At 45.1% G+C, this 17,176-nt stretch overlaps 5 non-coding genes across 5 annotated transcripts; all 5 read right to left on the reverse strand.

The window, feature by feature from the left end:
• Positions 1 to 3,165: 3,165 nt before the first annotated feature.
• Positions 3,166 to 3,247, reverse strand: trnal-aag (transfer RNA leucine (anticodon AAG)). Its single transcript has one exon. It is a non-coding gene; the product is annotated as a tRNA-Leu (tRNA).
• Positions 3,248 to 6,087: 2,840 nt separating this feature from the next.
• On the reverse strand, positions 6,088 to 6,169 carry trnal-aag (transfer RNA leucine (anticodon AAG)). The gene has a single exon. It is a non-coding gene; the product is annotated as a tRNA-Leu (tRNA).
• Positions 6,170 to 9,008: 2,839 nt separating this feature from the next.
• trnal-aag (transfer RNA leucine (anticodon AAG)) lies at positions 9,009 to 9,090 on the reverse strand. The gene has a single exon. It is a non-coding gene; the product is annotated as a tRNA-Leu (tRNA).
• A 2,840-nt stretch (positions 9,091 to 11,930) lies between these two features.
• trnal-aag (transfer RNA leucine (anticodon AAG)) lies at positions 11,931 to 12,012 on the reverse strand. Its single transcript has one exon. It is a non-coding gene; the product is annotated as a tRNA-Leu (tRNA).
• Positions 12,013 to 14,852: 2,840 nt separating this feature from the next.
• trnal-aag (transfer RNA leucine (anticodon AAG)) lies at positions 14,853 to 14,934 on the reverse strand. The gene has a single exon. It is a non-coding gene; the product is annotated as a tRNA-Leu (tRNA).
• Between the last annotated feature and the right edge of the window lie 2,242 nt (positions 14,935 to 17,176).

Below are 17,176 nucleotides of genomic sequence, written 5' to 3' on the forward strand. Positions count from 1 at the left end.
ATAGCAGTCTCCATTCGGTTCCAGTAAAATCTCAACATGCTTGGAACATAAAGCAACAGTAGAGCGGTTCTGCAATTTTCCACGCGGGAGGCGAACACGATCAAGACAGCATAGACAATTTGGCACTTTTCCACTACACATTTAATTCCCCGGGAAGCAAATCAAATTTTTTTGTGAACAGAAGTACAGCGGGAATGGAAACGGCATTTTAACAAGCTGTGTCGTTGCAACTGAACAGTAGAAATGGCAGTGGGGGATTCGAACCCACGCCCCTGTCGAGACTGGAGCCTTAATCCAGCGCCTTAGACCGCTCGGCCACACTACCAGCTGCGCTCCCGCCCCATTTTCTTGCATTTCCAATTGAGCTCCTGCATGACAACAGATGGAAAGTCACGTGAAATGGGTTCCATGATTCCTCTCCGACTCGCACGGCTGCTTGGATGTGCCGGCTACAATATCAATTTCGCAACAAATAATGATAGCTCATCAATCCGGATAAAAATCAATGGTAAGCTGAGGCTATCTTCTCAGACTCTTTTCAGCTACAAATGTATCTGTGAGTGCGTGAGCAAACATGTTCGCTTATGATTTGGTCAAATAACCATGAACTGCTTGACATTACTGCAATTTCGATTCTTACTTTGCTAAATGATTTCACCCATTGCTCGAAACAGGACAACTTTCACGTTTACACGGAACATGAAACACACCGGACTACAGGGAAAATGCACAAAGCTGAGCAGGCCGTGTTCCACATCATACCGTGCAGCATAGTTTCAGTCACTGTGTCTGTTTTGCAGAATAAGAGTCCCAAAGAATGTTCTCCAGCCTAAAAGCGGAGGTAGCATTACAATCCGAGAACGACAGATCACAGTGTGAGGATGCTCTGACCTCGGGGCCAGTTCGAGATGCCACTTTCCTTGCCTTTTACCTAAACCGTGCAATTGGCTGCAGGGATGTTCACACCTGGACATGAGCCACATCGATACAACTGAGTTGGAAACCTGCGTGGGAATCGACGAGAAGCGACTCAATAAATCTTGCTAAATTCCATGGTGCTTATTAGAAATGCAGTTTCTGTTCACCTCAATTTAAAAGGCAGTTTTTGAACATAGTAACTGAAATCAAAAGCTAATTATCTCACCCCACCCCCCACTCCGGGAGAGGTGCTAACTGCACTTGATTGCTTTTTGTTCTCGATGTGAAGAGCTCTCACGCCTGAGTCACCTTCACGCCTCTTGTTGCTGAGTGACTCCAAAAGAAGGAGTTTCACCAGAGCTGCAACTGCCTCACTTTCCCAGTCGCTCTCCCCGTTGACATTTTCCTGCTCATCAGTGATTTAAAGAAAAGCAAGAGGATGCGATGTTATTCTGCAGCCTCTTTGTCGATTCCTCCGTTTAAATTCCAACATGGCTTAGATCTCGGGGCGCACCTTAATACTAGCTTTGAAAGCACAGGTCCAGAGCTTCCTCTGAGAGTGCAATTTCTTTCATTGCTGTTGCTGATTGAATGAGCCGCTAACGTGCGAACTGCTCCAAAACATGATTCAGGACCTCTGGTGCCAATTCTCGCACTTTGAATAACGACAGACAGCTTCCAAATGAGGCCTTTCAGATACGACTTTGGGGTACATTTGGCAGACAGAATAGTTCAGGAATCCGTGGTGCACTGTGACACCAGCGCATCACCTTCTTCCCTGTCTTTGAACCGGGCCGCATCAGCAAGGAATGCAAATGCAGTATTGCTCTTCGTGGAAGGATCGGTAACTACACTCTCCAACTGAATGGCACATGATCAGAAGCAGTTTGTAGAATATCTTTACAATGCTCTGCACAGTAATCAAATGGAAATGCATTGCATTTCACTACGAGAGCAGATTTGTTCAAGCAAATTCGAAGGCAGGTTTGCAGATGGGAAAGCAAGCAGGAAAGCTCCGTTCTTGTCCATGTAAAAGGCTGCAGATGAAGAACAAAACAGTTTCGACCGCGGGAACCTATCTTGCGGAAGGTGAACGTGCTGATCACTATGCTACAGAAACAAGCCCACAGCCGCCCCTGCTGCAGCTCAGTGGTATCCGACACTGAAAGTTGAAGACATTCTACCTTTCACCTTTCTGTTTCCAAATGCTCGTTGTTTCATGGGAGTTGTTTAATTTTGGCTGTGTGGTATGCATGGACGAGATACACCGAAGTATCTGTTTTCACCCGGTGTAGCCCAATAACGTTGTGTTGCTTACACCAGCTTTAAAAGGATAGCTTTTTAGCCGAGATGGCCGTCGCAGTCTGTGGCACAATCTTTAGTCTGTTCGACTGCTCACTGGAAAGGTAGTATTGTGAAACACTGCAGAAACGAAGGACTTCCTTACTTTTGCTCCGACTGACCATACTCTGTGAAATTTTCCCAGATTCTCAGTTGAGGAGTTTTTGCAGCTGGAAATTATCTCAGAAAGCCTGTTAATTCGTAATGTATTGAACGAATCGCAAAACAGAAAACATTTGACACGCAACACAAACAAAACTGGCAAACCAAATGCATTTTCAGATACAGTGAGCATGAATGCTAAATGTGAGACACTCCGAGGGCATGAGCCATAAAGTAATCTCACAACTAACATCAGGGCAATTCCAAACTACTCTTTCAATGATACTTGAGCCTCAGTGCACCACCATATCACAGACAATGCTGAAAAGAGAGAAAGAAAGAACATAATAAGAATAGGCCACAAAAAGTGAATTTCACCAATCACAGTCTCGATTAGATTACCTTTCCCTTCCGGTGTCTCCGGGACGGAAACGAAGGAAATTGGAGAAATTCAATAACATATGACATCAAAATTCATCGGAACGATTTTCCCATTCGCCAGAAAGCCAAGTAACGATGAATCGACTCACCGCAGGACTTTGTTTCACAACAGCGATGAAATAGCAGTCTCCATTCGGTTCCAGTAAAATCTCAACATGCTTGGAACATAAAGCAACAGTAGAGCGGTTCTGCAATTTTCCACGCGGGAGGCGAACACGATCAAGACAGCATAGACAATTTGGCACTTTCCCACTACACATTTAATTCCCCGGGAAGCAAATCAAATTTTTTTGTGAACAGAAGTACAGCGGGAATGGAAACGGCATTTTAACAAGCTGTGTCGTTGCAACTGAACAGGAGAAATGGCAGTGGGGGGATTCGAACCCACGCCCCTGTCGAGACTGGAGCCTTAATCCAGCGCCTTAGACCGCTCGGCCACACTACCAGCTGCGCTCCTGCCCCATTTTCTTGCATTTCCAATTGAGCTCCTGCATGACAACAGATGGAAAGTCACGTGAAATGGGTTCCATGATTCCTCTCCGACTCGCACGGCTGCTTGGATGTGCCGGCTACAATATCAATTTCGCAACAAATAATGATAGCTCATCAATCCGGATAAAAATCAATGGTAAGCTGAGGCTATCTTCTCAGACTCTTTTCAGCTACAAATGTATCTGTGAGTGCGTGAGCAAACATGTTCGCTTATGATTTGGTCAAATAACCATGAACTGCTTGACATTACTGCAATTTCGATTCTTACTTTGCTAAATGATTTCACCCATTGCTCGAAACAGGACAACTTTCACGTTTACACGGAACATGAAACACACCGGACTACAGGGAAAATGCACAAAGCTGAGCAGGCCGTGTTCCACATCATACCGTGCAGCATAGTTTCAGTCACTGTGTCTGTTTTGCAGAATAAGAGTCCCAAAGAATGTTCTCCAGCCTAAAAGCGGAGGTAGCATTACAATCCGAGAACGACAGATCACAGTGTGAGGATGCTCTGACCTCGGGGCCAGTTCGAGATGCCACTTTCCTTGCCTTTTACCTAAACCGTGCAATTGGCTGCAGGGATGTTCACACCTGGACATGAGCCACATCGATACAACTGAGTTGGAAACCTGCGTGGGAATCGACGAGAAGCGACTCAATAAATCTTGCTAAATTCCATGGTGCTTATTAGAAATGCAGTTTCTGTTCACCTCAATTTAAAAGGCAGTTTTTGAACATAGTAACTGAAATCAAAAGCTAATTATCTCACCCCACCCCCCACTCCGGGAGAGGTGCTAACTGCACTTGATTGCTTTTTGTTCTCGATGTGAAGAGCTCTCACGCCTGAGTCACCTTCACGCCTCTTGTTGCTGAGTGACTCCAAAAGAAGGAGTTTCACCAGAGCTGCAACTGCCTCACTTTCCCAGTCGCTCTCCCCGTTGACATTTTCCTGCTCATCAGTGATTTAAAGAAAAGCAAAAGGATGCGATGTTATTCTGCAGCCTCTTTGTCGATTCCTCCGTTTAAATTCCAACATGGCTTAGATCTCGGGGCGCACCTTAATACTAGCTTTGAAAGCACAGGTCCAGAGCTTCCTCTGAGAGTGCAATTTCTTTCATTGCTGTTGCTGATTGAATGAGCCGCTAACGTGCGAACTGCTCCAAAACATGATTCAGGACCTCTGGTGCCAATTCTCGCACTTTGAATAACGACAGACAGCTTCCAAATGAGGCCTTTCAGATACGACTTTGGGGTACATTTGGCAGACAGAATAGTTCAGGAATCCGTGGTGCACTGTGACACCAGCGCATCACCTTCTTCCCTGTCTTTGAACCGGGCCGCCTCAGCAAGGAATGCAAATGCAGTATTGCTCTTCGTGGAAGGATCGGTAACTACACTCTCCAACTGAATGGCACATGATCAGAAGCAGTTTGTAGAATATCTTTACAATGCTCTGCACAGTAATCAAATGGAAATGCATTGCATTTCACTACGAGAGCAGATTTGTTCAAGCAAATTCGAAGGCAGGTTTGCAGATGGGAAAGCAAGCAGGAAAGCTCCGTTCTTGTCCATGTAAAAGGCTGCAGATGAAGAACAAAACAGTTTCGACCGCGGGAACCTATCTTGCGGAAGGTGAACGTGCTGATCACTATGCTACAGAAACAAGCCCACAGCCGCCCCTGCTGCAGCTCAGTGGTATCCGACACTGAAAGTTGAAGACATTCTACCTTTCACCTTTCTGTTTCCAAATGCTCGTTGTTTCATGGGAGTTGTTTAATTTTGGCTGTGTGGTATGCATGGACGAGATACACCGAAGTATCTGTTTTCACCCGGTGTAGCCCAATAACGTTGTGTTGCTTACACCAGCTTTAAAAGGATAGCTTTTTAGCCGAGATGGCCGTCGCAGTCTGTGGCACAATCTTTAGTCTGTTCGACTGCTCACTGGAAAGGTAGTATTGTGAAACACTGCAGAAACGAAGGACTTCCTTACTTTTGCTCCGACTGACCATACTCTGTGAAATTTTCCCAGATTCTCAGTTGAGGAGTTTTTGCAGCTGGAAATTATCTCAGAAAGCCTGTTAATTCGTAATGTATTGAACGAATCGCAAAACAGAAAACATTTGACACGCAACACAAACAAAACTGGCAAACCAAATGCATTTTCAGATACAGTGAGCATGAATGCTAAATGTGAGACACTCCGAGGGCATGAGCCATAAAGTAATCTCACAACTAACATCAGGGCAATTCCAAACTACTCTTTCAATGATACTTGAGCCTCAGTGCACCACCATATCACAGACAATGCTGAAAAGAGAGAAAGAAAGAACATAATAAGAATAGGCCACAAAAAGTGAATTTCACCAATCACAGTCTCGATTAGATTACCTTTCCCTTCCGGTGTCTCCGGGACGGAAACGAAGGAAATTGGAGAAATTCAATAACATATGACATCAAAATTCATCGGAACGATTTTCCCATTCGCCAGAAAGCCAAGTAACGATGAATCGACTCACCGCAGGACTTTGTTTCACAACAGCGATGAAATAGCAGTCTCCATTCGGTTCCAGTAAAATCTCAACATGCTTGGAACATAAAGCAACAGTAGAGCGGTTCTGCAATTTTCCACGCGGGAGGCGAACACGATCAAGACAGCATAGACAATTTGGCACTTTTCCACTACACATTTAATTCCCCGGGAAGCAAATCAAATTTTTTTGTGAACAGAAGTACAGCGGGAATGGAAACGGCATTTTAACAAGCTGTGTCGTTGCAACTGAACAGTAGAAATGGCAGTGGGGGGATTCGAACCCACGCCCCTGTCGAGACTGGAGCCTTAATCCAGCGCCTTAGACCGCTCGGCCACACTACCAGCTGCGCTCCCGCCCCATTTTCTTGCATTTCCAATTGAGCTCCTGCATGACAACAGATGGAAAGTCACGTGAAATGGGTTCCATGATTCCTCTCCGACTCGCACGGCTGCTTGGATGTGCCGGCTACAATATCAATTTCGCAACAAATAATGATAGCTCATCAATCCGGATAAAAATCAATGGTAAGCTGAGGCTATCTTCTCAGACTCTTTTCAGCTACAAATGTATCTGTGAGTGCGTGAGCAAACATGTTCGCTTATGATTTGGTCAAATAACCATGAACTGCTTGACATTACTGCAATTTCGATTCTTACTTTGCTAAATGATTTCACCCATTGCTCGAAACAGGACAACTTTCACGTTTACACGGAACATGAAACACACCGGACTACAGGGAAAATGCACAAAGCTGAGCAGGCCGTGTTCCACATCATACCGTGCAGCATAGTTTCAGTCACTGTGTCTGTTTTGCAGAATAAGAGTCCCAAAGAATGTTCTCCAGCCTAAAAGCGGAGGTAGCATTACAATCCGAGAACGACAGATCACAGTGTGAGGATGCTCTGACCTCGGGGCCAGTTCGAGATGCCACTTTCCTTGCCTTTTACCTAAACCGTGCAATTGGCTGCAGGGATGTTCACACCTGGACATGAGCCACATCGATACAACTGAGTTGGAAACCTGCGTGGGAATCGACGAGAAGCGACTCAATAAATCTTGCTAAATTCCATGGTGCTTATTAGAAATGCAGTTTCTGTTCACCTCAATTTAAAAGGCAGTTTTTGAACATAGTAACTGAAATCAAAAGCTAATTATCTCACCCCACCCCCCACTCCGGGAGAGGTGCTAACTGCACTTGATTGCTTTTTGTTCTCGATGTGAAGAGCTCTCACGCCTGAGTCACCTTCACGCCTCTTGTTGCTGAGTGACTCCAAAAGAAGGAGTTTCACCAGAGCTGCAACTGCCTCACTTTCCCAGTCGCTCTCCCCGTTGACATTTTCCTGCTCATCAGTGATTTAAAGAAAAGCAAAAGGATGCGATGTTATTCTGCAGCCTCTTTGTCGATTCCTCCGTTTAAATTCCAACATGGCTTAGATCTCGGGGCGCACCTTAATACTAGCTTTGAAAGCACAGGTCCAGAGCTTCCTCTGAGAGTGCAATTTCTTTCATTGCTGTTGCTGATTGAATGAGCCGCTAACGTGCGAACTGCTCCAAAACATGATTCAGGACCTCTGGTGCCAATTCTCGCACTTTGAATAACGACAGACAGCTTCCAAATGAGGCCTTTCAGATACGACTTTGGGGTACATTTGGCAGACAGAATAGTTCAGGAATCCGTGGTGCACTGTGACACCAGCGCATCACCTTCTTCCCTGTCTTTGAACCGGGCCGCCTCAGCAAGGAATGCAAATGCAGTATTGCTCTTCGTGGAAGGATCGGTAACTACACTCTCCAACTGAATGGCACATGATCAGAAGCAGTTTGTAGAATATCTTTACAATGCTCTGCACAGTAATCAAATGGAAATGCATTGCATTTCACTACGAGAGCAGATTTGTTCAAGCAAATTCGAAGGCAGGTTTGCAGATGGGAAAGCAAGCAGGAAAGCTCCGTTCTTGTCCATGTAAAAGGCTGCAGATGAAGAACAAAACAGTTTCGACCGCGGGAACCTATCTTGCGGAAGGTGAACGTGCTGATCACTATGCTACAGAAACAAGCCCACAGCCGCCCCTGCTGCAGCTCAGTGGTATCCGACACTGAAAGTTGAAGACATTCTACCTTTCACCTTTCTGTTTCCAAATGCTCGTTGTTTCATGGGAGTTGTTTAATTTTGGCTGTGTGGTATGCATGGACGAGATACACCGAAGTATCTGTTTTCACCCGGTGTAGCCCAATAACGTTGTGTTGCTTACACCAGCTTTAAAAGGATAGCTTTTTAGCCGAGATGGCCGTCGCAGTCTGTGGCACAATCTTTAGTCTGTTCGACTGCTCACTGGAAAGGTAGTATTGTGAAACACTGCAGAAACGAAGGACTTCCTTACTTTTGCTCCGACTGACCATACTCTGTGAAATTTTCCCAGATTCTCAGTTGAGGAGTTTTTGCAGCTGGAAATTATCTCAGAAAGCCTGTTAATTCGTAATGTATTGAACGAATCGCAAAACAGAAAACATTTGACACGCAACACAAACAAAACTGGCAAACCAAATGCATTTTCAGATACAGTGAGCATGAATGCTAAATGTGAGACACTCCGAGGGCATGAGCCATAAAGTAATCTCACAACTAACATCAGGGCAATTCCAAACTACTCTTTCAATGATACTTGAGCCTCAGTGCACCACCATATCACAGACAATGCTGAAAAGAGAGAAAGAAAGAACATAATAAGAATAGGCCACAAAAAGTGAATTTCACCAATCACAGTCTCGATTAGATTACCTTTCCCTTCCGGTGTCTCCGGGACGGAAACGAAGGAAATTGGAGAAATTCAATAACATATGACATCAAAATTCATCGGAACGATTTTCCCATTCGCCAGAAAGCCAAGTAACGATGAATCGACTCACCGCAGGACTTTGTTTCACAACAGCGATGAAATAGCAGTCTCCATTCGGTTCCAGTAAAATCTCAACATGCTTGGAACATAAAGCAACAGTAGAGCGGTTCTGCAATTTTCCACGCGGGAGGCGAACACGATCAAGACAGCATAGACAATTTGGCACTTTCCACTACACATTTAATTCCCCGGGAAGCAAATCAAATTTTTTTGTGAACAGAAGTACAGCGGGAATGGAAACGGCATTTTAACAAGCTGTGTCGTTGCAACTGAACAGTAGAAATGGCAGTGGGGGGATTCGAACCCACGCCCCTGTCGAGACTGGAGCCTTAATCCAGCGCCTTAGACCGCTCGGCCACACTACCAGCTGCGCTCCCGCCCCATTTTCTTGCATTTCCAATTGAGCTCCTGCATGACAACAGATGGAAAGTCACGTGAAATGGGTTCCATGATTCCTCTCCGACTCGCACGGCTGCTTGGATGTGCCGGCTACAATATCAATTTCGCAACAAATAATGATAGCTCATCAATCCGGATAAAAATCAATGGTAAGCTGAGGCTATCTTCTCAGACTCTTTTCAGCTACAAATGTATCTGTGAGTGCGTGAGCAAACATGTTCGCTTATGATTTGGTCAAATAACCATGAACTGCTTGACATTACTGCAATTTCGATTCTTACTTTGCTAAATGATTTCACCCATTGCTCGAAACAGGACAACTTTCACGTTTACACGGAACATGAAACACACCGGACTACAGGGAAAATGCACAAAGCTGAGCAGGCCGTGTTCCACATCATACCGTGCAGCATAGTTTCAGTCACTGTGTCTGTTTTGCAGAATAAGAGTCCCAAAGAATGTTCTCCAGCCTAAAAGCGGAGGTAGCATTACAATCCGAGAACGACAGATCACAGTGTGAGGATGCTCTGACCTCGGGGCCAGTTCGAGATGCCACTTTCCTTGCCTTTTACCTAAACCGTGCAATTGGCTGCAGGGATGTTCACACCTGGACATGAGCCACATCGATACAACTGAGTTGGAAACCTGCGTGGGAATCGACGAGAAGCGACTCAATAAATCTTGCTAAATTCCATGGTGCTTATTAGAAATGCAGTTTCTGTTCACCTCAATTTAAAAGGCAGTTTTTGAACATAGTAACTGAAATCAAAAGCTAATTATCTCACCCCACCCCCCACTCCGGGAGAGGTGCTAACTGCACTTGATTGCTTTTTGTTCTCGATGTGAAGAGCTCTCACGCCTGAGTCACCTTCACGCCTCTTGTTGCTGAGTGACTCCAAAAGAAGGAGTTTCACCAGAGCTGCAACTGCCTCACTTTCCCAGTCGCTCTCCCCGTTGACATTTTCCTGCTCATCAGTGATTTAAAGAAAAGCAAAAGGATGCGATGTTATTCTGCAGCCTCTTTGTCGATTCCTCCGTTTAAATTCCAACATGGCTTAGATCTCGGGGCGCACCTTAATACTAGCTTTGAAAGCACAGGTCCAGAGCTTCCTCTGAGAGTGCAATTTCTTTCATTGCTGTTGCTGATTGAATGAGCCGCTAACGTGCGAACTGCTCCAAAACATGATTCAGGACCTCTGGTGCCAATTCTCGCACTTTGAATAACGACAGACAGCTTCCAAATGAGGCCTTTCAGATACGACTTTGGGGTACATTTGGCAGACAGAATAGTTCAGGAATCCGTGGTGCACTGTGACACCAGCGCATCACCTTCTTCCCTGTCTTTGAACCGGGCCGCCTCAGCAAGGAATGCAAATGCAGTATTGCTCTTCGTGGAAGGATCGGTAACTACACTCTCCAACTGAATGGCACATGATCAGAAGCAGTTTGTAGAATATCTTTACAATGCTCTGCACAGTAATCAAATGGAAATGCATTGCATTTCACTACGAGAGCAGATTTGTTCAAGCAAATTCGAAGGCAGGTTTGCAGATGGGAAAGCAAGCAGGAAAGCTCCGTTCTTGTCCATGTAAAAGGCTGCAGATGAAGAACAAAACAGTTTCGACCGCGGGAACCTATCTTGCGGAAGGTGAACGTGCTGATCACTATGCTACAGAAACAAGCCCACAGCCGCCCCTGCTGCAGCTCAGTGGTATCCGACACTGAAAGTTGAAGACATTCTACCTTTCACCTTTCTGTTTCCAAATGCTCGTTGTTTCATGGGAGTTGTTTAATTTTGGCTGTGTGGTATGCATGGACGAGATACACCGAAGTATCTGTTTTCACCCGGTGTAGCCCAATAACGTTGTGTTGCTTACACCAGCTTTAAAAGGATAGCTTTTTAGCCGAGATGGCCGTCGCAGTCTGTGGCACAATCTTTAGTCTGTTCGACTGCTCACTGGAAAGGTAGTATTGTGAAACACTGCAGAAACGAAGGACTTCCTTACTTTTGCTCCGACTGACCATACTCTGTGAAATTTTCCCAGATTCTCAGTTGAGGAGTTTTTGCAGCTGGAAATTATCTCAGAAAGCCTGTTAATTCGTAATGTATTGAACGAATCGCAAAACAGAAAACATTTGACACGCAACACAAACAAAACTGGCAAACCAAATGCATTTTCAGATACAGTGAGCATGAATGCTAAATGTGAGACACTCCGAGGGCATGAGCCATAAAGTAATCTCACAACTAACATCAGGGCAATTCCAAACTACTCTTTCAATGATACTTGAGCCTCAGTGCACCACCATATCACAGACAATGCTGAAAAGAGAGAAAGAAAGAACATAATAAGAATAGGCCACAAAAAGTGAATTTCACCAATCACAGTCTCGATTAGATTACCTTTCCCTTCCGGTGTCTCCGGGACGGAAACGAAGGAAATTGGAGAAATTCAATAACATATGACATCAAAATTCATCGGAACGATTTTCCCATTCGCCAGAAAGCCAAGTAACGATGAATCGACTCACCGCAGGACTTTGTTTCACAACAGCGATGAAATAGCAGTCTCCATTCGGTTCCAGTAAAATCTCAACATGCTTGGAACATAAAGCAACAGTAGAGCGGTTCTGCAATTTTCCACGCGGGAGGCGAACACGATCAAGACAGCATAGACAATTTGGCACTTTCCCACTACACATTTAATTCCCCGGGAAGCAAATCAAATTTTTTTGTGAACAGAAGTACAGCGGGAATGGAAACGGCATTTTAACAAGCTGTGTCGTTGCAACTGAACAGTAGAAATGGCAGTGGGGGGATTCGAACCCACGCCCCTGTCGAGACTGGAGCCTTAATCCAGCGCCTTAGACCGCTCGGCCACACTACCAGCTGCGCTCCCGCCCCATTTTCTTGCATTTCCAATTGAGCTCCTGCATGACAACAGATGGAAAGTCACGTGAAATGGGTTCCATGATTCCTCTCCGACTCGCACGGCTGCTTGGATGTGCCGGCTACAATATCAATTTCGCAACAAATAATGATAGCTCATCAATCCGGATAAAAATCAATGGTAAGCTGAGGCTATCTTCTCAGACTCTTTTCAGCTACAAATGTATCTGTGAGTGCGTGAGCAAACATGTTCGCTTATGATTTGGTCAAATAACCATGAACTGCTTGACATTACTGCAATTTCGATTCTTACTTTGCTAAATGATTTCACCCATTGCTCGAAACAGGACAACTTTCACGTTTACACGGAACATGAAACACACCGGACTACAGGGAAAATGCACAAAGCTGAGCAGGCCGTGTTCCACATCATACCGTGCAGCATAGTTTCAGTCACTGTGTCTGTTTTGCAGAATAAGAGTCCCAAAGAATGTTCTCCAGCCTAAAAGCGGAGGTAGCATTACAATCCGAGAACGACAGATCACAGTGTGAGGATGCTCTGACCTCGGGGCCAGTTCGAGATGCCACTTTCCTTGCCTTTTACCTAAACCGTGCAATTGGCTGCAGGGATGTTCACACCTGGACATGAGCCACATCGATACAACTGAGTTGGAAACCTGCGTGGGAATCGACGAGAAGCGACTCAATAAATCTTGCTAAATTCCATGGTGCTTATTAGAAATGCAGTTTCTGTTCACCTCAATTTAAAAGGCAGTTTTTGAACATAGTAACTGAAATCAAAAGCTAATTATCTCACCCCACCCCCCACTCCGGGAGAGGTGCTAACTGCACTTGATTGCTTTTTGTTCTCGATGTGAAGAGCTCTCACGCCTGAGTCACCTTCACGCCTCTTGTTGCTGAGTGACTCCAAAAGAAGGAGTTTCACCAGAGCTGCAACTGCCTCACTTTCCCAGTCGCTCTCCCCGTTGACATTTTCCTGCTCATCAGTGATTTAAAGAAAAGCAAAAGGATGCGATGTTATTCTGCAGCCTCTTTGTCGATTCCTCCGTTTAAATTCCAACATGGCTTAGATCTCGGGGCGCACCTTAATACTAGCTTTGAAAGCACAGGTCCAGAGCTTCCTCTGAGAGTGCAATTTCTTTCATTGCTGTTGCTGATTGAATGAGCCGCTAACGTGCGAACTGCTCCAAAACATGATTCAGGACCTCTGGTGCCAATTCTCGCACTTTGAATAACGACAGACAGCTTCCAAATGAGGCCTTTCAGATACGACTTTGGGGTACATTTGGCAGACAGAATAGTTCAGGAATCCGTGGTGCACTGTGACACCAGCGCATCACCTTCTTCCCTGTCTTTGAACCGGGCCGCCTCAGCAAGGAATGCAAATGCAGTATTGCTCTTCGTGGAAGGATCGGTAACTACACTCTCCAACTGAATGGCACATGATCAGAAGCAGTTTGTAGAATATCTTTACAATGCTCTGCACAGTAATCAAATGGAAATGCATTGCATTTCACTACGAGAGCAGATTTGTTCAAGCAAATTCGAAGGCAGGTTTGCAGATGGGAAAGCAAGCAGGAAAGCTCCGTTCTTGTCCATGTAAAAGGCTGCAGATGAAGAACAAAACAGTTTCGACCGCGGGAACCTATCTTGCGGAAGGTGAACGTGCTGATCACTATGCTACAGAAACAAGCCCACAGCCGCCCCTGCTGCAGCTCAGTGGTATCCGACACTGAAAGTTGAAGACATTCTACCTTTCACCTTTCTGTTTCCAAATGCTCGTTGTTTCATGGGAGTTGTTTAATTTTGGCTGTGTGGTATGCATGGACGAGATACACCGAAGTATCTGTTTTCACCCGGTGTAGCCCAATAACGTTGTGTTGCTTACACCAGCTTTAAAAGGATAGCTTTTTAGCCGAGATGGCCGTCGCAGTCTGTGGCACAATCTTTAGTCTGTTCGACTGCTCACTGGAAAGGTAGTATTGTGAAACACTGCAGAAACGAAGGACTTCCTTACTTTTGCTCCGACTGACCATACTCTGTGAAATTTTCCCAGATTCTCAGTTGAGGAGTTTTTGCAGCTGGAAATTATCTCAGAAAGCCTGTTAATTCGTAATGTATTGAACGAATCGCAAAACAGAAAACATTTGACACGCAACACAAACAAAACTGGCAAACCAAATGCATTTTCAGATACAGTGAGCATGAATGCTAAATGTGAGACACTCCGAGGGCATGAGCCATAAAGTAATCTCACAACTAACATCAGGGCAATTCCAAACTACTCTTTCAATGATACTTGAGCCTCAGTGCACCACCATATCACAGACAATGCTGAAAAGAGAGAAAGAAAGAACATAATAAGAATAGGCCACAAAAAGTGAATTTCACCAATCACAGTCTCGATTAGATTACCTTTCCCTTCCGGTGTCTCCGGGACGGAAACGAAGGAAATTGGAGAAATTCAATAACATATGACATCAAAATTCATCGGAACGATTTTCCCATTCGCCAGAAAGCCAAGTAACGATGAATCGACTCACCGCAGGACTTTGTTTCACAACAGCGATGAAATAGCAGTCTCCATTCGGTTCCAGTAAAATCTCAACATGCTTGGAACATAAAGCAACAGTAGAGCGGTTCTGCAATTTTCCACGCGGGAGGCGAACACGATCAAGACAGCATAGACAATTTGGCACTTTCCCACTACACATTTAATTCCCCGGGAAGCAAATCAAATTTTTTTGTGAACAGAAGTACAGCGGGAATGGAAACGGCATTTTAACAAGCTGTGTCGTTGCAACTGAACAGTAGAAATGGCAGTGGTGGGATTCGAACCCACGCCCCTGTCGAGACTGGAGCCTTAATCCAGCGCCTTAGACCGCTCGGCCACACTACCAGCTGCGCTCCTGCCCCATTTTCTTGCATTTCCAATTGAGCTCCTGCATGACAACAGATGGAAAGTCACGTGAAATGGGTTCCATGATTCCTCTCCGACTCGCACGGCTGCTTGGATGTGCCGGCTACAATATCAATTTCGCAACAAATAATGATAGCTCATCAATCCGGATAAAAATCAATGGTAAGCTGAGGCTATCTTCTCAGACTCTTTTCAGCTACAAATGTATCTGTGAGTGCGTGAGCAAACATGTTCGCTTATGATTTGGTCAAATAACCATGAACTGCTTGACATTACTGCAATTTCGATTCTTACTTTGCTAAATGATTTCACCCATTGCTCGAAACAGGACAACTTTCACGTTTACACGGAACATGAAACACACCGGACTACAGGGAAAATGCACAAAGCTGAGCAGGCCGTGTTCCACATCATACCGTGCAGCATAGTTTCAGTCACTGTGTCTGTTTTGCAGAATAAGAGTCCCAAAGAATGTTCTCCAGCCTAAAAGCGGAGGTAGCATTACAATCCGAGAACGACAGATCACAGTGTGAGGATGCTCTGACCTCGGGGCCAGTTCGAGATGCCACTTTCCTTGCCTTTTACCTAAACCGTGCAATTGGCTGCAGGGATGTTCACACCTGGACATGAGCCACATCGATACAACTGAGTTGGAAACCTGCGTGGGAATCGACGAGAAGCGACTCAATAAATCTTGCTAAATTCCATGGTGCTTATTAGAAATGCAGTTTCTGTTCACCTCAATTTAAAAGGCAGTTTTTGAACATAGTAACTGAAATCAAAAGCTAATTATCTCACCCCACCCCCCACTCCGGGAGAGGTGCTAACTGCACTTGATTGCTTTTTGTTCTCGATGTGAAGAGCTCTCACGCCTGAGTCACCTTCACGCCTCTTGTTGCTGAGTGACTCCAAAAGAAGGAGTTTCACCAGAGCTGCAACTGCCTCACTTTCCCAGTCGCTCTCCCCGTTGACATTTTCCTGCTCATCAGTGATTTAAAGAAAAGCAAAAGGATGCGATGTTATTCTGCAGCCTCTTTGTCGATTCCTCCGTTTAAATTCCAACATGGCTTAGATCTCGGGGCGCACCTTAATACTAGCTTTGAAAGCACAGGTCCAGAGCTTCCTCTGAGAGTGCAATTTCTTTCATTGCTGTTGCTGATTGAATGAGCCGCTAACGTGCGAACTGCTCCAAAACATGATTCAGGACCTCTGGTGCCAATTCTCGCACTTTGAATAACGACAGACAGCTTCCAAATGAGGCCTTTCAGATACGACTTTGGGGTACATTTGGCAGACAGAATAGTTCAGGAATCCGTGGTGCACTGTGACACCAGCGCATCACCTTCTTCCCTGTCTTTGAACCGGGCCGCCTCAGCAAGGAATGCAAATGCAGTATTGCTCTTCGTGGAAGGATCGGTAACTACACTCTCCAACTGAATGGCACATGATCAGAAGCAGTTTGTAGAATATCTTTACAATGCTCTGCACAGTAATCAAATGGAAATGCATTGCATTTCACTACGAGAGCAGATTTGTTCAAGCAAATTCGAAGGCAGGTTTGCAGATGGGAAAGCAAGCAGGAAAGCTCCGTTCTTGTCCATGTAAAAGGCTGCAGATGAAGAACAAAACAGTTTCGACCGCGGGAACCTATCTTGCGGAAGGTGAACGTGCTGATCACTATGCTACAGAAACAAGCCCACAGCCGCCCCTGCTGCAGCTCAGTGGTATCCGACACTGAAAGTTGAAGACATTCTACCTTTCACCTTTCTGTTTCCAAATGCTCGTTGTTTCATGGGAGTTGTTTAATTTTGGCTGTGTGGTATGCATGGACGAGATACACCGAAGTATCTGTTTTCACCCGGTGTAGCCCAATAACGTTGTGTTGCTTACACCAGCTTTAAAAGGATAGCTTTTTAGCCGAGATGGCCGTCGCAGTCTGTGGCACAATCTTTAGTCTGTTCGACTGCTCACTGGAAAGGTAGTATTGTGAAACACTGCAGAAACGAAGGACTTCCTTACTTTTGCTCCGACTGACCATACTCTGTGAAATTTTCCCAGATTCTCAGTTGAGGAGTTTTTGCAGCTGGAAATTATCTCAGAAAGCCTGTTAATTCGTAATGTATTGAACGAATCGCAAAACAGAAAACATTTGACACGCAACACAAACAAAACTGGCAAACCAAATGCATTTTCAGATACAGTGAGCATGAATGCTAAATGT

Source organism: Hemiscyllium ocellatum, unplaced genomic scaffold, assembly GCF_020745735.1.
Source record: "Hemiscyllium ocellatum isolate sHemOce1 unplaced genomic scaffold, sHemOce1.pat.X.cur. scaffold_1578_pat_ctg1, whole genome shotgun sequence".
Taxonomy (NCBI): domain Eukaryota; kingdom Metazoa; phylum Chordata; class Chondrichthyes; order Orectolobiformes; family Hemiscylliidae; genus Hemiscyllium; species Hemiscyllium ocellatum.